At 51.3% G+C, this 25636-nt stretch overlaps 1 long non-coding RNA gene across 1 annotated transcript in view; it reads left to right on the top strand.

The window, feature by feature from the left end:
* The window catches only part of LOC147571531 (uncharacterized), a 29751-nt gene extending 5521 nt beyond the window's left edge, over nt 1–24230 (top strand). Inside the window, exons 2-3 of the long non-coding RNA XR_015247331.1 lie at nt 22543–22706; nt 23239–24230. This is a non-coding gene — a long non-coding RNA (uncharacterized LOC147571531). The remainder of the gene's footprint in view (nt 1–22542; nt 22707–23238) is intronic.
* The last annotated feature ends 1406 nt before the right edge of the window (nt 24231–25636 follow it).

Raw genomic sequence — 25636 nt, 5'->3', positions numbered from 1 at the left:
CAGCTTGATGACACCTGCAAAGACCCTTTCTCCAAACTAGGTCACGTTCACAGTTCTGGGGGTTAGGATGTGGCCGTTCCTTTCTCGGGGCCACCTTTCAGCCCACTCCACTTGCCCTCAGGCTGCCTGCAGGCGCTGACAGAGACCCCTGGCCGTGCACTTGTGGGGCCAGGCGCTGGGTGACTGAGCGGCTAGAAGTTTCTACCTGTGTCCTCATCCAACCCGTAGGGCACCACCTGCCCGGGGACATCTGTCCGGGAGCCTCAAGTCTCCCTCCGGTTCATCCCACCAAGACCAGAGTGTAAAGTGTGGGAAACGCGGCACCCGCACCCTCAGGGCTTCAGTGTTTTCTGTGTCATGGCTGGGACTTGTGGGCAGAGCATCTTAGGACAGGTCTTAGAGAACCTGTGGCCCAGACGGTGAGCCACGGGCTAGTGTGGGCCTGGGTAGCCATCTCGGAGCCAGGGGGCCCCAGAGGGCCCAGGTGGGCTAAGCCCCCTTCTCTCCTGTCCCTGCTGGTAACCCGGGGCCACCCTCCCATGCCACTCTGCTCTCCTTGGTTCTGAGCCCTCTTTCGGGATTGGGGGTGTGCCGTGGTGCCCCTCATGCTGTGGTGTCCTCATGCCGAGGGTTCTTGCACAGAAATGGGGTCTCGGTCTGGACCCTGGGCCCCGGCGTCCCATCGGTGGGCCCAGCGATCATCCCAAGGGCTTCAGCACCTAGAGCTTTTGCTGGCCTGGGCCCAGGTGTCAAGATCCGGGAGACGTGGGAGTGAACAGCAGGGACACTGAGCAGGGGCTCAGGGAGAGCCAGAGTGGCTTCCAGAAGCTTCCCTCTGATGCGCCCGCCCCCAGGAGCCCTATCCCCCTACAGGGCCTGTGGTGTCCCTCAGGGGCCCAGAGCCTGGTTCTCAATCCCACTTGCAACACAGTGTGTCCCGTGCAGACTCCACTGCACCCAGAGGGGCTGGCACTGTGCCTTTAGCGGAAGAGGTTAAGGCAAGAACCCAGAACAAGATCCTGCCTTTCGTGGGCGGGCACTTCTGGGAGCCGAGGGGCTCGGCGGGGCGAGCAGCCCCCACACAGGCCTGCGCAAATAGGGAATTCTCCCTGCACGCAAATAGGGAATTCTCCAGGGAACGCTATAGGTTCCAAGGCTTCAGGACACTCCAGCCCTGTTATTTAGCAAAGAATATCTGCCTCTTCTGGGTTTGTGGCTGCAGGTTGTCCCCGAGGAGGACACTGGTTCCCCCTGTTTCAGGGGCCTGGACTCACACCGCACCCCAGCAGCACGGGGAGGCCAGCGCAGGACACCTGGGTGCCAGCTTGGCAGGACCTGGCTCCTTCAAGGACACCAACATGGAGTTTCAGGAGTCAGGACAGAGCCTGGGAGTGTGCTGGGGGACTTGGGGTCACACTGGTGGGCTCTCCCCCCTCTCAGAGCGGGGGCCCAGGGGCAGGTGGGCAGGAGGAGGGGCTGGCATTTCTCAGAGAGGGTCTCTGGGAGGCTGCTCACCTCCAGGCCAGAGGTTCCCAGGGAGATGGGGCCAGAGGAGGGGCTCATGCAGCCCCCAGGAAGAGTGACAGAAGCCAGCAGCATGTGGAGGACTGGGGGACGGGGGTCTGGGTGAGCTCTGGCTTCCCTGTGGCCTGTCCAGATTCCCAGACACATGTGTCCTGCCGGCCCCCACCTTACCCCACTCTGCACACCATCCCTGGTCTCCGATTCTAGTGTAAGTGCACTCTTCCACAGAGCCTGCGCACAGACACCTGGTCCTGCTCACAGACACCCCTGACTCTGTTCACAGACACACCTGGTCATGCTCACAGACACACCTGCTTCTGTTGCAGGACCATCACTAACAGGGAATTCCAGTGTTCCTGGTCAGCAATTCTGTGTGCTGATGTCCATGTGGCAGCTGACAGTGGTCTGTCGGGGTCTGTCCTGTGTCACCTTTTCTGTAAGTTTTGCCTTAGGCAGTCGAGGCTTAAGGAGGTTGTCTAAAAAAATTTCTTGCAGCTCCACACCGGGTCTCAGGTCTCGATTGAACGCTATTGTTACCAAGACAAAGCCTTCTGGCACCCTCTCCGCCCCGAGGGGCAGACCTCGGTGGGTCTCAAATACTACTTAATCCAGACTCTGTGTGCTATCCAGCACGAATAGCACCCTGACAGCCCCATGGGGGGAGCCTGGACGACAGCGTCCCCTCAGTTTGGCCTGTGTGCTCGCGTGGGGTGCAGGTGGAGGGCCCGGCCTGAGGGGGGCAGAGGGCGGCCTCCTGGCCCATGCATGCGCCTATTTTGGGGTTGCTGCGTGTTCAGAGTGAGGGACCATGTTTCCTGCAACATGATGCTGGTGTCTGGGTCTCAGGTTAGGAAGAAGCACCTTGGTGGGGCTCCCTGGGGCCTGTTGGCCACTGACCGGCTCCATTCTTGCCACACACCCTGTGGCCCCAGCCAGGACGTGGCCACGGCCCGGACATGGTGGGATTTGTCCGAGGCAGGAAGCGGGAATAACAGAGCTGAGCCTTCTCCACAGAACACAGTCCAGATGCTGCCCGCCGCCGGTCCAGCACGATTGTGGGGCGGGGGCATCCACGGGAGGTCCGGGTGAGGTTGGCAGGGCTCCGTGCGTGCGGACACATCCCAGAGACACCAGGGACAGGGGCTCCCCTGTGCTGGGTCTGCCCAGGGCCCACACTCTCCAGGCACGGGCAAGTGAGCGTGGGCATTTGGGGTCAGTGGCGGGGTCAGGATGGCCATGTGGCTGAGGCCTTCTCTGTGGGGGCCCTCTCCTGGCCTGAGGCCATGCAGGGCCTCCACGGTGGGCAGCCTGGTGTGTCTGGAATTGGGGAGTAGCTGACACTTGGCCCCTTGCTGGGTTGATATGGATGCTGGGTCTTAGCACACCTTTTGTCCTTTTAAGGTGACCTTCCCCAAATGCTCAGAAATGGTTTCAGTGACCTCAGTGGGTCTGTTTCATAGCCCATCCCCTGCCATAGCCACGATGGCAATTAGGGGTGCAGGTGGTGGGCAAGTTCCAGTTTCAATTCTTTTTCTCTTTCTCATAATTTCTTATGAATCCACAGGTTAGAACAAAGCTACTTAAAATGTAGGCTCCAGGAGCCATCTGCCACTCCCATTGTCAGATTCTGTTGGCTCAGCTCCAAAATTTGGCTGCAAGAGAATGTGTACCCATGTAAGAGCATCCTAGCAGATGGTCATTTTGATGGTTTCCCACATTATTCTGTAAAGTGAATGTATTGTGACCATCTGAGAAAGTGCCCACTGAGAAAGTGATTTTTTTCTTTCCTTTTTGTTTTTGAATGTCTATTACCTGAAACATCTATTCATGAAAATGACTTTATAGGGAAATTGTGACATCCCTTAAGGCAATCCCATCACATTATCTGTAGCGTAGCCACACTACAAGCAGAAGGATATATGTTGCCTAATAGAGTTTCTGATGTAGAGAAGATTGTATTAATATATCTCTATTTTCAGGATAATGTTCTTTCTTTCACTCATGACTATAATATAATGTTAGTCTTGAAAATAGGTATCCCCTTTCTTCATACAGATTATAGTATTTTTTAGGCTAAGTGTGTAGGCTTTCTATGCTGACTGGAGCTAAAGTGGTTTAATGTGTCTGTGTGTTTTTGTGTGTTTGGATGTGTAATTCATCTTTGAATTCTTGTTCTTGTTTGCCTGGATCATGTTAAATATGAATATACACCAGTGGGTACAGTTTAGTTGTAGACATAAACATTTTCTTTAAGTATTCTAAAGGTTCATTTTAATGCACTGTTTTCTTCCTTCTTTCAGAATTAATATGAAATCATAATATTCAATGCCATGAAGTTGAAATACATGCTATGATGAGCAAATTGTAATGAGGGAACAGACAGTGGTCAGCAAGGTTAGGAAAGGCTTTCTTGGGCAAAAGTGTTTTTCCTGATACCTGAACTAAGAGCAGTAAATAATTAAGCAAGGATACGGTAAGCAGAACCCAGAATTTGTAGCAAATGCTCAGCCACTATTTAGTCTTTGGAGCCTTTTCTGAATAACTGGAAAAGACAACGCGGAAATTTGAGCAGGGAATTACTTCATCTTATTTACATATTTAAGTAAACACTTTGATTGCTCAGAGATGAACAAAGGGTATCAAGAATGGATGCAGGGAGACCATTTAGAAAGTCATTATGTCTATCTGGGTGATAGAGGATAGAAATTAATCCAGAGAGTTGGAGAGGTTGAGGGGGAGAAATCATTGGTTTTTAGAAATATTTAGGAGATGAAGTTGATAAGACATGGTGATTGATGGGATAGAGGAAGTGAAGAAGCTGATATTAAGGGTGATTCTATTCTGAGTATAATCTCTCATCAGATTTGGGCATAGAGATCATAGATTTAATTTTCAGTGCATGGAGTTTGAGATACTTGTAAGACAGCTAAGTGTTGGATGTCAAATTAAAGGCTGAATGGAACTAGAGCACAGACAGAAATAGTCCAGACTGTGTAAGATTAATATATAAAGATTTGTGAGTGAGATCTCCTACAAAGATAATATAAACGGCTAAGAAAATGTTATAAAACTAGTTCAGTTTACACAGAAGAGAGATTATACTTGTTTTCATAGTTCCAGTGTAAATTAGTATCAGTAGGTATAAATTACATATAAATTAATCTCACATAAACATTAAAAAGATGTTTTAAACCTTCATGGCTCTAGGAGTAAGAAATTGGCTTTGGAGGTGGTAATTCCTCATTGACATCTGTGATAGATCAAAGCCTAGACAACTAGAAAGTTTTAGACATTGAAGAGTCTTTTTTAAACCTGAGTTGTAAAATCAAAAGACCTAAAATATTTCTACTTTATTGTTTGTAACTTGTTACAATGAACATGGGTTCTTTAATTATTTAAAAGAATACTATTGATGATTAAAGAACATGAAAATGAGTGGAAGATATGAGAAATTTTTAAATGATAATATGCCATCCATAGTTACAAAGCTAACATTACCATGCTTTAAAAAATCCCTATTTAAAACAGACATTTGATGTTTCCGTGAATCCTAAGGTTAGTCATTATACTTAGAGAAATGGAGAAATTATTCCATGTTGCACTTAAACTTTATGGAGCATTTTGCAGTATCATTCACTAGTTCCACATTTTATGTCTATCATAGTAATGGTCTTCCCACAAAGATATGGTTAAAAAAAATAGAGGAATGGGAATAAGTCTGTAGATAAGTTTTAAAAGCCACTGTAGGCATCACTTAACCCAACAAGTTGGGTATTTGGTTCTTCCCCTATGAATTACTCATGACCAGAGGAGTGCTGGATCATTTACTGCATTTCTTGCAAAATGCTGCCTGGGGAATCATTGCACATTTGTGACCAGAGGAGTAAATATGTGAGAGCCTTGGTTTTTTAAATGTTGTCTGCCTAGGCATAACTGTCTTATTGTCTAAAGAATGCTAGAGATAGAAAATGCAGAGGTTCTATTCAACTTCATACCTCCTCGGATATTTTGAATGTTATGACTACAGAATACCACATGACATTGTGAGCAGTAGAAAGACAACAATTATTGGCTTACACTCTAAAACACTTTAAAACTTGGTTCTTGTCAATCCATACTTTTAAACAGCTATTTTAAAATCTTGCTAATTTTTGGTATATCTTTAAACAGCTGTTTTAAAATCTTGGTTATTTTGGGGCCACCTGGGTGGCTCAGTAGGTTAAGCATCTAACTCTTGATTTGGGCTCAGGTCATGATCTCACAGTCGTGAGACTGAGCCCCATGCTGTGCTCAGCTCTGACAGCCTGGAGCCTGCATAGGATTCTCTCTATCCCTCCCTCTTCCCCTCTCTCAAAAGAAATACACATTAAAAAAGAAAAAAAAAATCTTGGTTATTTTCAAAGAGAAAGAATGAGCACAACTCATGAGAAATGGTGGGGCAGATAGTAGGGTGTCCTGTAACGTTTTCCAAATCTGCTTTCTTTTGTAGGATACAACATTTACTGAGAATGCTAATTGCAAACATGTGCTAGGGCAGTATTGTTCAATAAAATTGTAATGGGAAATGGAAATGTGAATCACATATGTAATTTAAACATTTTTATAGCCAGACTACTATACTGTATACACTATAAAATATTTCAATGTTGTATTTTAGCAAATATATAAAACTATTACTATGTCAACATCAAACCATTATAAAAATTAATGAGATATTTTACCTTTTTTTGTACTAGGACCTAAATACCTACTTTATATTTTAAACTTACAGAACATCTCAGTTCAGAGTAGTGACACATTTCAAGAGCTCAATAACTGTATATGACTGGTGGCTGTTAAATGACATGCAGAGAGTTCTAGGTTCTCAAACATGACCTATTCCTAACTTCTGATTATGCCAATAGATATGTGGAAGTTGAGAGACAAGAGTAAGGGACTTGGGTTTGAATTCTAAATTCTAACAATATACGAAAACCAAAAGGAGTGGTAGGTTAGTAGCTAAGAATGTAAAACCCATCATTAGTTACATATGAAATCAGTAAATGATTTTTTTGTGTGTGAATAAGACAGAGTGTAATGGTAGATAATAACTGACAAGTTTTTCAGTTTTGCAGGTAAATTCTAAGTTTGAAATATGAGTTATTCCTATTGATAGTGAAAGAAGCAAGCAGAACTCTTAATCACCCATGGTAGATGTGGGTCAGAATGGTATGTAGATCTAAGGGAAATTAGTTAGAAGTAAGAAGTCTCAAAAATTAGCCAAAAATATCCTTAGGAGTTTGGATCGCACCTTCATTTAATTATCTCCAGTTCCCAGGAGAAACTAGAGACAATTGGTCCACCTTTGAGAGCTTATTAAAAACTAATTCAGACGAGTTAAATGAGTCAGTTATAATATTGCCTGAGGATTCCAGAAGAAAAATAAAATTTAAAAAAATGTTGATTTTTCCTATCTTTTAGTTGTAAACACCACTCAAAATCACCTAATCTTTGTAAAAGAAAATTCTACATATCACAATAAGACTTCCCAGAAAAAACACGTATTTTGTTTGTTTGTTTGTTTTCCTGGTATATCTTATGTAAGTATTTTTTATGGCATTTCTTTGTCATCTTATGTTAGTGGTTCTGATTATTGTCTTCATGTCTATGATCAGCAGCAGGAAAAAGTCAAACCTTAAAATAAGGTCTTCCCAAATGTAGAGTTAAGATGTTAAGAATTAACACACATCTATTTTCTCAAGGAGATAATCTGGTAACTTCTCTCTTTGGAAATATGATTTAATGTTTCATGATACAGACAGAGAGTACAATCTTATTTGTAGCAAGTAATCTGTGAGTATATTTTATTTTCTGTCCTACTAAATTACCTCTAACAGCCAGACGTTCTGGAAGAACAGTTAGGTCTAATGAGTGATTCTTCAAAATTTCACCAAGAGAGAACACTGAATTTCTTTTCAGGGCTAAATAAAGCTTCAGTGTAACCAAGTATATCCTAGCATCACGAGATTTATGCAGTTACTTTTTAAATTAAGAATCTTATACCTAGAGGGGCACCTGGGTGGCTCAGTTGGTTAAGCATTGGACTTCAGCTCAGGTCATGATCTCACGGTCCATGAGTTCAAGCCCTGTGTAGGGCTGTGTGCTGACAGCTCAGAGCCTGGAGCCTCCTTTGGATTCTGTGTCTCCCTCTCTGTTCACTTCCCCTGTTTGCGCTGCGTGTCTCTCTCTCTCAAAAATAAATAAACATCAACAATTTTTTTAGAAAAGAATCTCATACATAAAGAAGCACAAGAATTATATACCATTCCTTTAACAATGTAGCTTCTAATATCTTTTGAATCTGTTTTAAATTCCATCAGTAGTGACCACCAATTTGTTCAGCTCTTTTAGATACTGTAGTGGATGTGTGAGGCTTTTTCTACATATGTGGCTTCTCTGGGCATAAACAAGTCTATTTGACATCTTCTTCAGAAGGTAATGTCTATCTGTAGCATATGAGCATTCTGTAAAAATAAATCTCACTGCAGTTTAATGAAATTGTTATACAATACTGTAAGTTTTCTGAACTATAATATGAAACATTAAAGGGGTTTTCTTCTTCTTCCTTCTTTTTATAGTATACTAGAAATCTTATTTGGCCTGAGAAAATAGGACAACTAATATTTAGTAATCTTTTTAAAGTTAATCTCCTGTTAACATGTAACACCTTTCCTGGCCACTAGGGTCTTGGAACTCTTCTCTAGTTACTTCCCTCCATAACACTGCCCAACTTCAAGGACAAATTTCTAGATCATTGTCTGCATCTCACTATCTTTTATAATTGTTTGTTTTCCAGATCTTAAAACCCTTTATCTGAAACCATCTATCTTTCCAACCTCAGTGGCACGGCCACTGAGCCTAGCTGCCATCCCCCACCGCACCCCACCCTTACATCTCCACCTGCCTCCTCCATTCCCTACCTCCAGTGACCTAGAAATTGAGCTCCTTTAATGGGTCATTCTGTAGCAGGCTTTGTTTTCCTGTTTATGTGGCCTGGACACAGTCATCGCTCATTTCAATTGTGCTCGCTTAAGACTTTTTATTCTTTTGTTCCTCTTCACCTTTCACCACAGAAAACTTGCCATTGATAACAGGGATTGGTCCAAGAATTTTATGTGTCTCCTTGTCATCTCAGATGCTTAGGACTTCTACAGAAACATGACATAGCTATACTGATCAGGTCCATTAGGGTTATGAGTGTAGAATCTTCTGCCTTAACTGCATTCTCTCTCTCTCCCTCTTTTTGTTTTGTTTTGTTTAGGTTTTTTGTTTGTTTGTTTGTTTGTTTGTTTGTTGGCTTTTTTGGGTTTTTGGTTTTCCCAAGGCATTTCTTTGGGCAGACCTAGGGACAGGGAAGCTCTTTTGATGCTACTTTTTTTCTCTTTCAGGACTTGAAACAAGTGTGAAGAGGCTCTCTGGTGAGATCGTGGAGTTGAAGCAGCATCTGGAGCACTATGACAAGGTCCGGGAGCTGACCCAGATGCTGCAGGAGAGCCACGGGTACCTGCCCGGGGCAGGGGGGGAGGGCAGGGGGAAGCAGGGCCAGCCCCAGTGACAGCAGGGTACGCAGAGGAGTCGCCTGGTGGCTTCGCAGCATGCAGGCCCTGTGCCACACGCGTCTCCGGTTGACTTACAACTCCCCTGAGCTCCCCTTTCTTCAGGAAAAGCAAGTCCCTTCTTGCTGCTGCGTCTGTGAGGGGCAGGTGAGAGCTGCTGAGAGACTCTGGGCTGTCTTGGTCCACCCTGCGTGGTTCCTGTCAGTTCTCCTAGTGTGCGGGGCCTCCCCCTTTACTCCCAGCTGTGTGCTGGGTGGTGAGAAGGGAGCAGGCAGTGTGGGGGCTGTCCAGGTGGAGCCTCAGTTTCTATCCAGAGAATCGTGTGCTGGGAAGCAGGTGCAGGGAGGAGGCATGCCGCCCACTGGGTGGTGTGAGGTGTACTTTGTGGAGGTGCAGAGCATGAGCCCAACTCACCCCTACTCCCCCACTTTGGGCTGAGTCCCACACACCTCCCCCAGGCTCGAGTGCAGCACGGCCCTAGGTGGAGCCAGGCTGTGACGCCGGGGGGTCAGCGGGCCTACCCCAAGCACAAGGTACAGAGGGGAAGGGGCTCCTGGGAGATGAGCTGGAGCATAGATGGAGCAGCGGAAGGGAGCAAAAGGTAGCTGTCATGGGTGTATGGGGGGGATAGGTGAGGCAGGATGGCTCCCAGAACCCGATGGGCCCCCATCTGCAGCACTGTGGGCTTCGTGTGGACTGGGCTGCCGTGCAGTGGGTGGAGGTGGGGGGCAGTGGTGGTCCACACTGACTTCATTCACTCTGGGCCTTAGCCTGGCCGGAGCAGATGGCTGGTGCCTGCACAGGAGGTCTGTGCAGGGGGCATGCATCTCTGGGAAGACGGCCCCGCTCCCATCTATCCCTGGTCACTGCCGAGTGGAGGGCGAGGGCACTTCACAGATGGCCAAGTGGGCAGTACAGGGCCGCTTCTTCCCTGAAGTCCTTCCAAAGGCAACCGTGGTCAACACTGTAAAACCAGGACTCTTCAGTCATGCAGTCACTATGTCAGAATTATTCAGGGAGCCCCTTTACATCGGACCGGGAGATAGAAATACGTCAGTCTTTGGATCTGTTCCAGAATGAGAACATCGTTCTGCTAGCTGGGAAGATGATGATGGTTTTCTCAGAAAACAGGTGTGGCTGGAGTAGCGAGGCACCCCTCCGTCATCCGTTGCCTTCATCCGTCCGTCTGGGTGCTGAGCCTGCACGTGGCCTGGTGGCCGAGGGCTCGGGTCACGCATAGCCTCACACCGTCTGGAGGCCAGGGGTGGATGGCAGGAGCCGGAGCCGGTGGGAAACGGGAGGGTGTTGGCTGCGGGGACCGGTGTGGACCGGGAGGGCCCCGGCCAGGTGAGGGAGGATGCTGCTGGAGAGGAGGCGGCAGGCGGTCCTCAGGCATCGCTCCCCCGAGCCCTCCTCCAGCTCCCTGGCCAGCACCAAGGAACACCTCCTGCAGGAACTGAGCCAGGTGCGCGCGCAACACAAGGCCCAGGTGGAGCAGCTGCACTGGAGCTACAAGGAGCTCAAGAAGATGCTGGGCCTGTTTCCGTGCGGCGGCTGCTAGGCCGCGTCTGGGTCGCCTCCACGCACCTAGTAAACCGCGGAAGCTCTTTTCTACCTGGTATGATTGTGGGGCAGAGCTGTGCCTCCCGTTCATAATCAGCTGAAGTTTTGAAACGGTGGGTGGATCAGCAGCAATGGGGAGCCCTGGGTAGGAGCAGGGCAGCCACTGTCTGCCAGGAAGGTCTGGCTTCAATTGGTCCTCCTTTTTTTGTTGTTTATTTTTTTTTAAGAGAGAGGGCAAGAGCAAGCGAACGCAGGGGAGGGGCAGAGAGAGATGACAGAGGGTCAGTAGCAGGCTCCGAGCTGTCAGCACAGACCCGAAGCCGGGCTTCGGGTACCGTTGAGACCATGACTTGAGCTAAAGTCAGATACTTGATGGACAGAGCTCCCCAGGCGTCCCACTGGCAGTCCTCCTTGGCCCAGCGTGCAGTTGGAGCTTCTGGTCTGGCCTGGGAACTGCCCCAGGTCAGGCATGATGTGAGGGCATCGCCGCTACATCACAGCCACAATGACAGCTCCCCCAGGAGCCCCCCCACTCCTGCCAGCCCAAAGGAATTCCCCACAGGCCCCTCCTTCTCACTGAGCCTCATCAGGGCCTTAAGTGGCCCCTTGACACCCCACTTCCTGCCTGCACTGGCATCCTGGCCAGCCAGGCTGCCCTCTGGACAGGTCACCCAGGGCCCTGGCTTTGCTGCGGGGCGGGGCATGGGGGGCCAGTAGCTTCCTCCCACATAAACGCCAAGTTCTCCGTGATGACCCAGCATGCTGCCTGCCACCTCTTGGAGAGGTGTCCCTGGGAGTGCCATCGGTCTTGTATCATAGAGGTGCTGGCACATTTTGGCCCGAAGCCCGGGAGCCTTCCTGCTGTTGGCCCTGGATGGACATACGCCTGTCTCTGGAGGGCTGCCCGGGCCCCCGCCAGCCCCAGTGTCCCCAGGTGACCTTTGGCACTGGCAGGGTTTAGCCCCCTGCCCGCCCTGAGTTGGGTCTGGAGGCCTGGGGGACACAAGGCTTGGGAAGCAAAGTGAAACCCCAGCTCATGGGGCCTTGTGTGTGGTCAGTGACTCCATTACTGCTGGGCGGGCCTGCAGGCAGGGCACTGGCCAGCCAGGCCTGGAGCTGGGAGAGGGGGTTTCAGTGTGGGGACACCCTCCAGTTCTGTGGACTCTGGAGAACAGGCTCACTCTGTGTCCAGAGAGCAGTGTAATGTGATCAGTGTCTCTGGGGAAGAGACGGGCATTGTCATTCTAAAACTTGCTGTGCATTGCTCTCTGCAGCAAGGTGCCGGGTCCCTTGGGGAGAACTCCCTGATGGGCAATCACGCTGGGGACACTTGGGGACACCTGGCCCAGCCAGGTGGAGTGGGAGAGTCGGCCTTAGGCCCGTGTCCACCAGCTCTGAATGTGGCCCTCTGATGGGAGCCCCCGTCAGCCTTTCCCCCCACCCCCAGCTCAAGTGACTCCCACTGGTGGTGCCTGGTGCCGTGGTGCCCAGAGAGGGCTGCGTGCTCTGGCGGCCAGTCCCGGGGCTGGCCGTCAGGCCTGGCATCCACATGCCACCCGGGCAGGGCGTGAATAGGAGACAGGAGTGCCTTTGACAGCCCAGGACAAACAGGGCCTTGGCCAGGCAGCAGGGCAGGGATCTCCGTGTGGGGCGGCTGCTGTGAGAACCTTGCTGCCGAGGAAGGTTTCCCCAGAGGCTGGGGGGGGGGGGGGTGTCGAGGCCAACTGCTGTTGGGGTAGAGCCCACTGCCCACCACTGGGTCTAAGGAAGCCCTGCACCCACCAGGTCACCAGCCCCTGCTGTGCGGTCGTGGTTGGGACCAGCACCCGAGGACAGAAGGGGCATTTGTGTTCTGAGTGCAGGCCCCGTGGGGGCTCAGGCTTCCCAGCCCCGATCCCTGACTGTGGGCTGTGTCCCGTGTCTTCCAACGGGCATGTCAAGTGCCTCTGAGTCCCTGCGTGTGGTGTCCATCTGTTCACTGCTGAAGGACACCTGACTACGTGGTTTACGTGGGACTGCGGTGCGTCTGTCCTGTGTCGAGCCCAGACTTGGGGGCTCAGAGCCGTAACTGCCAAACTGCCTCCCCGGGTGGACGCCACGTCGGAGTGCCCAGCTGACCACATCCTCCCGGTGTGGCCATTTCACTGGCTTCAGCCACGCTGGCCGTCTGGTCTGGTAGGTCTCGCCATGTGGGGTGGCGCTTTGTGTGCTCTGCGCTGGCCACCCAGGGGTCTTCCTGGACAGTGTCTGGTTTGGGTATTTTGCCCTGTTTTCTATGTGGGATTCTCCCTGTTGTTAAGTTTGAAAAGCTTTCTCTTTCAGGTGTCTGTTTGCACGTGTTTTCTCCCCATCTGTGGCTCATTTTGTATTCCTCAAAACAGCATCTTTTCAAGGACATGGTGTTTTAAATTTCGGTGCATTCCAATTCCTTGTTTCTTTTATGGACTTTTTTGGTGTTGTTTCTAAGAAATCTTTGCTTCACCCAAGATCACAAAGTTTTTCTCTTAGGTATTCTTCCAGAAGTTTATAGTTCTAGGTTTTGTGCTGAACTTAGGACGATGGCCCATTTTGAGTGAGTCTCTGTAGGCACTTCGAGGCACAGTGCAGGGCTGGGTCCCCGCTGTACCAGCACCAGCTGTTTAGAGACGGCCCTTTCTCTGCTGGGCTGCCTTTCTTTGCTCTTCCGTGGAAACCCTCGTGTGGGTCTGTCCCTGTGCCTTCGTGGTTATTGTGGCTGTTCTGGGCCATCTGCTTGTGGACATCTGCAGGGCCGTCCCACTCAGGCCTCTGCACCCACAGGGTGTCCCTGAATGGCAGGGAGCCGCCCCCACAGGACCTCTTGTTCTAAAACCCTGACAACTCACTCCATGGATTAGCAGGAGAGATCCAGTCAAAGTGGTAAAAATGGTTTTTTAGTAAAAATTATAAAAAGTGCACAGTTTAGAATCTTTCTGAAATTTTGTGAGTGGCCTGCGGCAAGGAATGAATAGGGCTGCATCTGCCCCTAGCCACCTTGTGCCCCTTAGGCAGGTGGCTTTCAGGTGGGGGCAGTGGGGGTCCTGGGAGGAGGGACAGGCCCTGGGACCACTTTGCTGGGCGTATTGGTGAGGCCACCGCCCGACCCCGTCCCTGTATGATGACAGGGACGTCGGGCCACGGTGGCCCCAGGCAGGACTCGGCCTCTGTGTGGTTCAGATGGGACGAGCTTCTTGACCTGACTTTTTCCCTCCTTCTCTGAGTGGACGCCACACACGCCCCATTTTAGAACCAGACAACAGCTTTGTTTTAATGTCCAGTTGTTCATAAAGGATATGGTTCCTTTAAGCTTTTTTCCAAGACAATTTATATTTGCTGCCGTTGCCCATGGCGACCGACTGTTGGGCATAAACAGTGCACACCAGGGCGGGGGAGGGGCATATTCTGTATTTTAACTTTAGACTTGATTTCTGCTGTGGGAGAGAGGTGGGGGTTCCCCAAGGCCATTGGGCCCCCACCAGGTTCCTGGGTAGGGATCCCCTGATGTCACTGGTCCCTGGGTGGGGGGAGGGTTACCCCGATGTCACTAGGTGCCCAGACAGGGGCAGGGGTCCCCCGATGTCACCAGGTCCCTGGGAGGTAGTCTCCTGATGTCATCAGGTCCCTGGGCAGGGCCAGGGTTTCCCCAATGTCACCTGGTCCCCGGGCAGGGGTCTTCTGATGTCACCAGGTCCCTGGGAAGGGGTCCCCTGACATCACCTGGTCCCCGGATGTCAGCAGGTTCTGGGGGCACTACTTGGTGGGGCTGTGAGTTATGGAGGGGAGTGGCCCTGGCCCGGGCCCTGAGCGCTCTCCTCCCTCAGAGGGAAATCCTGCTGGACCATCACATTCGAGCAGTTCAAGGAAGCACTTGAAGAGCTCTCCAAGAAGAGATTCAAAGACAAGAGCAGTGAGGGGGCTGTCCACGAGGTACACAGGCTCATTGAGGGCAAGGCCCCCATCATCTCAGGGGTGATGGTGAGCATGGCTAGCAGGGACTCCCTGGAGGGCAGCAGCCCATGGGGTCTGGGGTGGGACAGGGGACGTGTTACTCCCTGGGGGTGTGCCGACCCAGCTGCCGACGGCCTCACGTGCCCACTTGGCCCCTTGCGCTCACACGGGCGCGCCCCATTCTCTCCCTCTACAGAAGGCCATCTCATTGCCCGCCGTGTCCCGGCTCACAGACACGACCAAGTTCACAGGTTCCCACAAGGAACGCTTCGACCCATCAGGCAAGGGCAAAGGCAAGGTGGGCCGTGTGGAATTGGTGGATGAGTGAGGCTACGTACCGGGCTATAAGCACGCGGGCACCTATGACCAGAAGGTGCAGGGTGGCAAGTAGCCATCCCAGGAGCAGCCCTTCCCACTGGGGCCCGTGCCACCTCACACTTCATTACATTCCCTTGCTCCCTGGGGAAGAACTCAAGGCTGGGGCCCTGGGGGACCGTGGGGGTGGCAGTCAGGCCTCCCCCTGCTTGGGGCCTGGCATGCTTCTCTCTGACCCCCAAGTGAGGCCCCGAAATCACTGACCATTTCTAACACACCTGCCGCGTCCAGTGCTGGCCGACAACAAATGGCCTTTTTCAGAGCGTCTCCTGGGACCAGACCACACTAACTACCTGGCTTACAGGTGAAAAGTCCATTTTAAAGGGGCCGGTGGGCCACAAGGGGGTGAGTGGGACAGACCCTGTCAGAAGCTGGCCCCCTGTTGACCTGCAAACCCCTCCCTGGAACCTCGAGGGCAGCACAAGCTAACGCACTAACCAGCAGCACCAAGAAGACAGAAGTGAGCTGCTAACAGGACATCATGAAGGTGTGGGGAGGTGGGACAGGTGCTTGCATGTGCACACACACTCACACATACCCACATGTGTGTGCTTGCACACATGCACATGCACACACACACACACACACACACACACACACGTTGTGGAGCCGGAGGAATGTGAGCCAGTGGAAGGGGCTCCTCAGTGGACCAGAGGAACACGGTCTGAAGTTGTCAAAATGGAAACCAAGGACAAGACCGTTTACTTTATTGTGTTTTTCTAAGAATAAACTGGGAATGTATTTGTTCCCAGAATGGGTCAGCGAAGACAGAATACCATTTCTGCCCCTTTCTCTCCTGCCGTTTGTGTCTCTAGGCCAGGAGACCCTGCTGGCTAAGGCTTCCCATGCAGTCGCGTTGCTGGCATGATGGTGTCTTCTGTCCAGGGCCCCACTCTGCACTCAGGGCCTCCGGGCTGTGGGTCCCCGTGGCTGCTCCCTGTTCACTGGCACGTGGCACAGATCTCAGTGGTTCAGTCTCTGCATGAGTCTTCCCTAACCTCTCCCAACCCCTGCAAATGCAGAAAACCACACAAGAGAGGCAGACCCACAAAGGGCTCCGAGGCCAGCAGCATTTGTTGGCATTTGGTTTCTCCATGAGGCTGGACAGGGGAGCCAAGCATTGGGACTCTTGTCACAGTGGCTTCATGGGGACATGTCCCCTTGCAGAAGTGCCACCAAGCCTGGCAAGACACTGGTGGGGCCGTGTGGTCCTGGCGCTGGTCTTGGGAAAAGCCCATGGGAGCCTCAGGGAAATGCTTCTTGGAGCCCGTCCACCCTGGCCACTTTTCTGTGTCCGTGGCAGCTGGCTGGTTGGGGGCACTCCCTGGCGCACAGCACAGGTGGTTGAAATAAAGACCAGCACCGGGGTGGCACCCGCACCCGCCTCCCTGTGCCCAAAGGGCATGCTGGTCGTCGCTAGAGCTAGGGATGGTCCCTTGTCTGTGCAGTGGGGCTCGGGGCTCAAGCTCCCATCCAGCATGGCCCCTCTGAAGGGATGTGGTCCTCCCCCTCTCCCCCATTGTGGGGCCTCGCCAGCAGCTTGCTTCCGAGGTTCTGAGACTTCCCGGTGTGTAAAATCTGAGATGGTTGCAGGCCTTGAGTCACCTGTGCTCACTGCAGTCTCTAGTTTCTACCTTGGCGATCCTGAGCTGCCCAGCCAGGCCTCTCCACCCCATGGTGGGGAAAGGTGGGGAAACCAAGGACTGAGTACTGGAGGAGGGACAAGCAAGCAGGACACAGTATCCCCGGCTGGACTGCGGTGAGGATCTGGAGGCAAGGGGAGGATGTGGGAAATGTTGGAAGGTGACTCTGAACATGACAAATGTTTCTCAACAATGAGCAGATCACAAACCAGACCTCCTCCCAGATCCTCTTGGGCACCATGTTGGGGAGCACCGTCTGAGGCGGTGGGGCTCCGCCTCCTGCCATTACCACCTGGGTCCCCCCTGTCACAGCCATGACATAGCGTGGACACTGGAGTCCAGCAGGACCTTGGCCCCCACAGTGTGCATGCCCCAGTGAGCCAAGGGACGAGGGTCCCCATGCCAATGCACAGCCCCCCTTCCACCAGCCCTTCTCAGCCCCGCTCACCCCCAGGAGGCCATCTTCTGTGCCAGAGTGGGGTCTCCAGGCAAAACAGCCTCCCCAGGACCACCCTGGGAGATTGGGGTCTAAGCAAGAGAAACCACACATCTGCCTGCCCATGGGGACCCCTGCTGTCACGCCCTTCCCCAGAGCAGGAGCCCTCTTCTTAGTGGAAGGCACCAGTGCCACAGTCTGGTGGAGCTGAGCTACTCACTTGGGACCAGTGTTTCCCAATGCGCTCCTGACTGTTCTCACAGCACCTTCCCATGGGGTTTGTGAATGGGTCCCCTTGGCGGTCCACCCCGTCCCACAGCAGGGAGGTCTGGTTGGCCACACAGGGGCTACAGTCTCCCGTCTCCCCTGCCCAATCCCAAAGCCTCTTCAGATGGCACCCGTCCCCAGACAAAGCCTGGACGTTCCCTCAGTCAGGAAGGAGGGGGAGGTGGCAAAGACTCCATCAGGAGTCCTCAGTGCTCTCCATTCCATCAGCTTAGAATAATCTGCTAAACGTGTTGCCGCACGTGTGTGGCCCCCGCACATAGAACATGTGCGCGTGCGCACACACGCACGCACACGCATGCTCCTCCATCGGCGTCTGAACACTGAGAACACACAGGCAGGGTGTGTGTCTTTGCTGCATGTTATATGTAATGCCAATTATCTTCTACTAACCGTGGTTACCCAGAAATCCAGTGTCTATCTGTGAGTGAGAGACCGCACAGCACGAGGAGACAGGACACGTTCTGCCAGGGAGGGCAGGGCTGACAGCATCTGAGTGTCAGGAGAACTGGAGGAGGATGCTTAACACTGATCACACCAGAACGCTTATTTATTTCTATTTAACGTGATAGGATAGGCAACTAGGTGGACGTAACAGTCAGCTTTACCAAAGTGAAGTTCAAATCATGTAAGTTTAGGATGTTATCGCAGAAGATATATATTTATACCGGAGTATTTTCACACCTCTAGTGTCCCCAGTCCTACGTTTGCGGCAGATGAAAATCACAGCCGATGCGAGAAGCCGGGGAACAGTGCGCGCAGGCGGCTCGCTGGCACCACTTCCTGTTGGTGTGGCTCTGCGTCTGCGTCCCTGTGCTCAGCGCTCAGGACATGCCACGGGCATCCCTCTGGCTGCTCGGTGGACAGGGCCTGCGGCAGCGGGCTCATGCCCCCACCCCAGACTGCTTCTGTGAATAGTTTTTTGGCGCCCAGCTGTGCCCGTGTGCTCAGTCGGGCATGACGTATGGCCGGTTTTGCGCTATGTCGCCTGGTAGTGGTAGGAGGGGACACCTAAAATTTTCACCATCTGGCCCTTTATGGGAAAAGCATGTGCTGGGCCTGCCCTGGGGACCCAGCCCAGCTCTCTTCATACACAAGCTGGCGGCTCCCCCGTCTTGCAGTCCACACTACATGGGACGCTCTGTGGTCACCTGTTCCATGCAGGCCAGGTTGAAAATTCAACTGTACTGTGAAGTTACCAATAGGCTAGAATGTCCTTAAAACACTGACCCTGAACAGCTCCCCTCCACTGATTGACTACTGAACACTGTGGAACCTGGTGGTTCAGGGTATGGCCTCTGTCCCTGGGCATGTGGAGGGCATGGCCCCAGGTAGGCTGGGCAGTGGCCACCCTGAGCTTCGAGAGGTTTTTTTCTCTCCCTCTAGACTCTTGAAAACCCAAACCAAGCCAAACAGAAAGGAAACCCGCACAACTTAAAAGAAACTTGAAAGGGATCGTATACTACTAGTTTGTACTAAGTTTTTTTCAGGAAAGGGAAATAAATTTATATATATATGCAATATATTTTTACAGTTTTGTTACCATTAGGGAGTCCTGAGTGTATCACTTTATCAGTGTGATAGTGAAGAGTAGAGTCGACGTCTTGGGTGTTCTGACTCAGAAAGGCACGTCTGCTGGCATCTCAAAGCCGCACTCAACCAGGGATATGTATGGGATCGGGGTGGCCCTCCTCTCCCTCCCCAGAGCGTGAGGCACTGTGTCCCCGGTCAGAGCTGCTGTCAAGGCCTGACCTGCAAACCTGTAGTGAAGCAGCTCCTGTCTGTCTGCATACTGCTCCTCCTGTGTTTGCTATTAACATTGTGTGTCAAATTGGTAAAGTGATAAATAAAGGTGTTGAAATGTGGATCTGTTGTCCTCAAGGTGCACCACCTACACCAGCAGTCACACACAGGCACTAACATCTAACATGGACGGGCTGTGGGAGGGGCTGTGGGAGGGATGGGAGCCACAGCTCACAGGGTCTCAGGTCACCTCCCCGCAGGGAGGAAACTTTTGCTTCCTCATTTAGACGGTGACTCCTGGCCTGACCCCAGGCCACCTGCCTCGTAGTCCCAGGCTCGTTCCAATCTTGCCCTGGTGCAGCCCCGGGTGGGGGCCCAGACATAGCAATGATGTCCTCGAGTAAGTACCAACATGAAATCCTCTGTGAAATAGTTTTCAAAACTGAAGATAAAGGCATTCATTCTAAGACTACAACAAGGAAAACTGTACCAGCAGACATTAAAAGTAAGTCTAACTGCAGCAAGAACATGACCACAGACAGAATGTCTGCAGGGAAGTGGCTCAAAAAATGGGCAGTAAGTAACCATACAAAAACCCTGTAAATAAATGATTTCTGTGGGAAAAAAATATTTCACTAAAATACTCGAATACTGGGGCGCCTGGGTGGCCCAGTCAGTTAAGTGTCCGACTCTTTATTTCAGCTCAGGTCATGATCCCACAGTTTGTGAGTTCTAGCCCAGAGTGAGCCTCTGTGCTGGGGGTGGAACCTACTTGGTTGGGATTCTCTCTCTCCCTCTCTCTCTCTGTCGTTCTCTCTCAAAAACAAAACAAAAGAAAACAAAAAAAAATACTAAAGCAAAAACCAAAAACCAAAAAACCCTTAAAAACCATCACATGGAAGCCGAAGGGTGCCCAGGGAGGTACAGGCTCATGGCTCCTGTATGCTACCGGGGGAGCAGAAGCCCTGATTAGATGAACACCAGCTGTGATAATATGCCAGAAAGAATGCTTAGCTTCCAAAACCAGCAGAGGTGAAAATGGCTACAGTATAGAAGGGGACAATCACAGAAGAAACAGAATACAAAACAAGAAGAAACAAAAGCGTATCGATTATGTCAGGCGATATGGCAAGAGAAAAGAGAGAAAAGCGATAAAGTAAAGGTTTTAGAGCTGAATGCATCAGTAATTTCCATTAAAGATGGAAAGGAACAGAAGCTGTGGTGCAGGAGAGGAAGTGAGAGAGAACGCGGCGCCATGGACCAGCATGAACCACAGCCAGGGGGACGGGGTGGCCCCAGCACCGTGGGGAGGATGCAGGTGCGGACCAAGCCTCGCCGGCCACGCCAGAGCCCCGCGGCTGGCCCTGGTGTTCTGCCTGCTCTGTCACCGGCCAGGGCCACCCCGACGTGTCCTCGGCTTGAAAGCGGAAGTGGAGCTTGAGGTTGGGAGCAACCCGTGGCCATCGCTCACCCACGTCCCTTCCCTTCCCCGAATGGCAAGGACTTGCTTGAAGCAACTACCACCCCGACGGGTCTGCCTTACGGACACAGCTCCAGATGCTGAGGCCATGGAAATGCCATTAAAAGACTGTTAGGCCAAAAACTTGGACAATTAGGCAATACAAGCGAATTCGAGATACAGCCCTTATGAGAACTCAGGAAGAAAGGGACAGACTGCGCCATCCCAGGGCTTAGGCCGAGTAACTACTGGCAAAGTAGAAAACCCCCCAAACCTAGTGGCTGACACAGTGACATTCCTTTCTCATGCACACGGAGTCCAGCAGAGGTCAAGGAGGGCTCTCTGCCCGCAGGAGAGAAACAGGCCCGCTGGTCAGTGCACCGCCGGCAAGGCTACGGAGGGGACGGCGGCCACCCTGGTGGCCTGGCAGCTCTTCTCTGTCCCACTCAGAATGAACCACATGGCCCCAAACCCGCTGCAGGGGGCTGGCGAATGGAGGGGTGGACGGTGCTCTGTGAGAAGGGGCTAAGGGAACTAAACCTGTGGCCAGAAGTCTCCCACAAAGAGCATTTCAGGCCCAACTGGCTTCCTCAGCAAGTTCCATCACACACTCAGGGAAGAGAGAGTTACAACCTGTCCTGAACTCTCCTAGAAAGCAGAGAAAGGTGCACAGCTGAACTTTTATCACGGGCATGGCGTGGCGGTGCGAACGCTGAGGGTAGCGGCACCTTAAGAGAGGACTGTAGGTGGCATCACCGCGGGGACAGGACTGGTTCCTGCCGCCGTCCCAGCCAACAACCACACCATGTGGTGCCGCATCAGCGGGGTCCTGGGACCAGACTCTAGCTACTGCTTCCTCTTCACGACAGTGGGGGCAGGCACTTATCACCCCTTTCTACAGATGAGGAAATGGAGACCCAGAGAATTCCAATAATTAAATGTCAGATATTAAGTGGGGTATCCAGAATACAAAATCCTAAACAAAATAGTAACCAAATCCAAAAGTATGTTTGCAAAGGAAAACCCATCATTACTAGGCTGTGCTTAACCCAGAAAATTTCGGTTGTTTTACGTTATCAAATTACCGAAATTAACCACATGAACAGAATAAAGGAGAAAAACCACATGGTCATTTTCAATGGCTGCAGAAAAAGTGATAAAATTCACCCATTCACGATAAAAAATGTCTTGGCAAATTAACACTACAAGGAGCTTCTTTAACTTGATAAAGTCTATCTACAGAAACACTATGCATCACACACCCTCTAGAATGAAAACATTAAAACTTTGACAGTAAGTGCTGGAAACATGGACCGAAAGAAACTAATACACTTCTAACGGAGCATCAGTGTAACCATTCTAGAAATCATCTGAAATTACCTGCAGCAAAGGTGTTAAGAACATGGTTCAGGAGTTAATGAAACACGAACATAATGGGACACAAAGTTAATAAGAAAGAACCAAATGGGATTTTAGAACTAAAAACATATGTAATTTCTGAAATTAAAAATCCATTATCTACACAGGCCCAACTGCAGAATGGGTGAGGCCTGTGACAATGCAGCAGAAATGACCCCAACGGAGGGCAAGAACAAAAGATGGGAAAAAAGACCTGAAGTCTGGGGACCCGTGGGGATGCTACCAAGTGGTCTGGGTGTAACTGGGGTCCGGGAGGGAGGGTGGGACAGAAGCTGGATCGAATAACCATGTTGAAGAAATGGTGGCAAAACTTTCCCAGATTTGATGAAAATTATAAAGTCACAGGTCTAAGAAGCTCAACAAAACCCAAACAAGAGGAACATAAAGTAATAGCATGGTGAGCGTTTCCAACAAGCCTAAAATGGTTGAATGCTAAAATCTTTTCAATAAATAAAAAAAAAAAAAATGGTATGATGAAAGAAATTGCACTCCCCCACAAAAACCATATTTGCTGTGACATGTTTTCCTGCTAAGTTGCAGAGAAACTGATGCCAAAGGACACAGCCAGGACCAGACAGGAAGGAACCGGGGAGACCACCCGGTTCCTGAGGGAAACGCCTGACCCCCGAACGCCAGTGGCAGAGCCCGACGACACACACAGGCACCTGTAGGCCTGCCTGCTCTTCTCCATAAATTAAGTAGGCATTGGTTTAAAAAAGTACTTTGTTTTACCTAGAAGCCAAGTATTTAAATAAGATAAGAAGTTTCCAAACTAAAAATCTAGTATTTTGTCTGTGTGCACTCTAATTTTCAGAAACGCACTGTAATTGTAAGCAAGAGAGCACCTGGGGAAATATTTCCACTGTGAGGCAGTGATGTCACAAAATGGTATTTTTAATGTTTCCCCAAAATGTGTTACTTTTATTAAATCTTGGAACGTACCTGTCCCACCTGCACCTAGCTTGCTTCATGAAAGAATTCAGTGAGAAGATCTCAGTCACAATTTATAAAAAGTCACTTTTTAGAATGTTAGTTTATCTTGCCACACAAAATTATTTAATCACACACAGTGCTCTTACATTAGGGAGAAAAATACTGCATTTTATCTCAAGATATTTCATGGAAAATTAATGATGCTGGTCTCAAAAAACATCAATATGTCTTATCTCAAAACATGTGAAGGGCTTGGATTAATCCTTTTTTTTTTTTTTTTTTTTTTTGCAATCTCAGGAGCAGGAGCAGCGTGGAGTCAGAGGGAGCCACCCTGGTTAGCACCTCCCTGCAAATACTACCCCTACATGTCCTCGTTCGCAGACTCGCCTACTGGCAGATCAATCCCATCTTTTCAGGGTGTTTTAGAAAACTGAGCTGTAGGCCATGAACACGTTTCAAAACTTCAGCTGATTATGAACGGGAGGCACAGCTCTGCCCCACAATCATACCAGGTAGAAAAGAGCTTCCGCGGTTTACTAGGTGCGTGGAGGCGACCCAGACGCGGCCTAGCAGCCGCCGCACGGAAACAGGCCCAGCATCTTCTTGAGCTCCTTGTAGCTCCAGTGCAGCTGCTCCACCTGGGCCTTGTGTTGCGCGCGCACCTGGCTCAGTTCCTGCAGGAGGTGTTCCTTGGTGCTGGCCAGGGAGCTGGAGGAGGGCTCGGGGGAGCGATGCCTGAGGACCGCCTGCCGCCTCCTCTCCAGCAGCATCCTCCCTCACCTGGCCGGGGCCCTCCCGGTCCACACCGGTCCCCGCAGCCAACACCCTCCCGTTTCCCACCGGCTCCGGCTCCTGCCATCCACCCCTGGCCTCCAGACGGTGTGAGGCTATGCGTGACCCGAGCCCTCGGCCACCAGGCCACGTGCAGGCTCAGCACCCAGACGGACGGGTGAAGGCAACGGATGACGGAGGGGTGCCTCGCTACTCCAGCCACACCTGTTTTCTGAGAAAACCATCATCATCTTCCCAGCTAGCAGAACGATGTTCTCATTCTGGAACAGATCCAAAGACTGACGTATTTCTATCTCCCGGTCCGATGTAAAGGGGCTCCCTGAATAATTCTGACATAGTGACTGCATGACTGAAGAGTCCTGGTTTTACAGTGTTGACCACGGTTGCCTTTGGAAGGACTTCAGGGAAGAAGCGGCCCTGTACTGCCCACTTGGCCATCTGTGAAGTGCCCTCGCCCTCCACTCGGCAGTGACCAGGGATAGATGGGAGCGGGGCCGTCTTCCCAGAGATGCATGCCCCCTGCACAGACCTCCTGTGCAGGCACCAGCCATCTGCTCCGGCCAGGCTAAGGCCCAGAGTGAATGAAGTCAGTGTGGACCACCACTGCCCCCCACCTCCACCCACTGCACGGCAGCCCAGTCCACACGAAGCCCACAGTGCTGCAGATGGGGGCCCATCGGGTTCTGGGAGCCATCCTGCCTCACCTATCCCCCCCATACACCCATGACAGCTACCTTTTGCTCCCTTCCGCTGCTCCATCTATGCTCCAGCTCATCTCCCAGGAGCCCCTTCCCCTCTGTACCTTGTGCTTGGGGTAGGCCCGCTGACCCCCCGGCGTCACAGCCTGGCTCCACCTAGGGCCGTGCTGCACTCGAGCCTGGGGGAGGTGTGTGGGACTCAGCCCAAAGTGGGGGAGTAGGGGTGAGTTGGGCTCATGCTCTGCACCTCCACAAAGTACACCTCACACCACCCAGTGGGCGGCATGCCTCCTCCCTGCACCTGCTTCCCAGCACACGATTCTCTGGATAGAAACTGAGGCTCCACCTGGACAGCCCCCACACTGCCTGCTCCCTTCTCACCACCCAGCACACAGCTGGGAGTAAAGGGGGAGGCCCCGCGCACTAGGAGAACTGACAGGAACCACGCAGGGTGGACCAAGACAGCCCAGAGTCTCTCAGCAGCTCTCACCTGCCCCTCACAGACGCAGCAGCAAGAAGGGACTTGCTTTTCCTGAAGAAAGGGGAGCTCAGGGGAGTTGTAAGTCAACCGGAGACGCGTGTGGCACAGGGCCTGCATGCTGCGAAGCCACCAGGCGACTCCTCTGCGTACCCTGCTGTCACTGGGGCTGGCCCTGCTTCCCCCTGCCCTCCCCCCCTGCCCCGGGCAGGTACCCGTGGCTCTCCTGCAGCATCTGGGTCAGCTCCCGGACCTTGTCATAGTGCTCCAGATGCTGCTTCAACTCCACGATCTCACCAGAGAGCCTCTTCACACTTGTTTCAAGTCCTGAAAGAGAAAAAAAGTAGCATCAAAAGAGCTTCCCTGTCCCTAGGTCTGCCCAAAGAAATGCCTTGGGAAAACCAAAAACCCAAAAAAGCCAACAAACAAACAAACAAACAAACAAACAAAAAACCTAAACAAAACAAAACAAAAAGAGGGAGAGAGAGAGAATGCAGTTAAGGCAGAAGATTCTACACTCATAACCCTAATGGACCTGATCAGTATAGCTATGTCATGTTTCTGTAGAAGTCCTAAGCATCTGAGATGACAAGGAGACACATAAAATTCTTGGACCAATCCCTGTTATCAATGGCAAGTTTTCTGTGGTGAAAGGTGAAGAGGAACAAAAGAATAAAAAGTCTTAAGCGAGCACAATTGAAATGAGCGATGACTGTGTCCAGGCCAC

This window comes from Puma concolor, unplaced genomic scaffold (assembly GCF_028749965.1).
Source record: "Puma concolor isolate L17-30 unplaced genomic scaffold, mPumCon1.1.hap2 unalloc_scaffold_23, whole genome shotgun sequence".
Lineage (NCBI taxonomy): Eukaryota > Metazoa > Chordata > Mammalia > Carnivora > Felidae > Puma > Puma concolor.
This window is presented reverse-complemented; position numbering and strand designations above follow the sequence as displayed.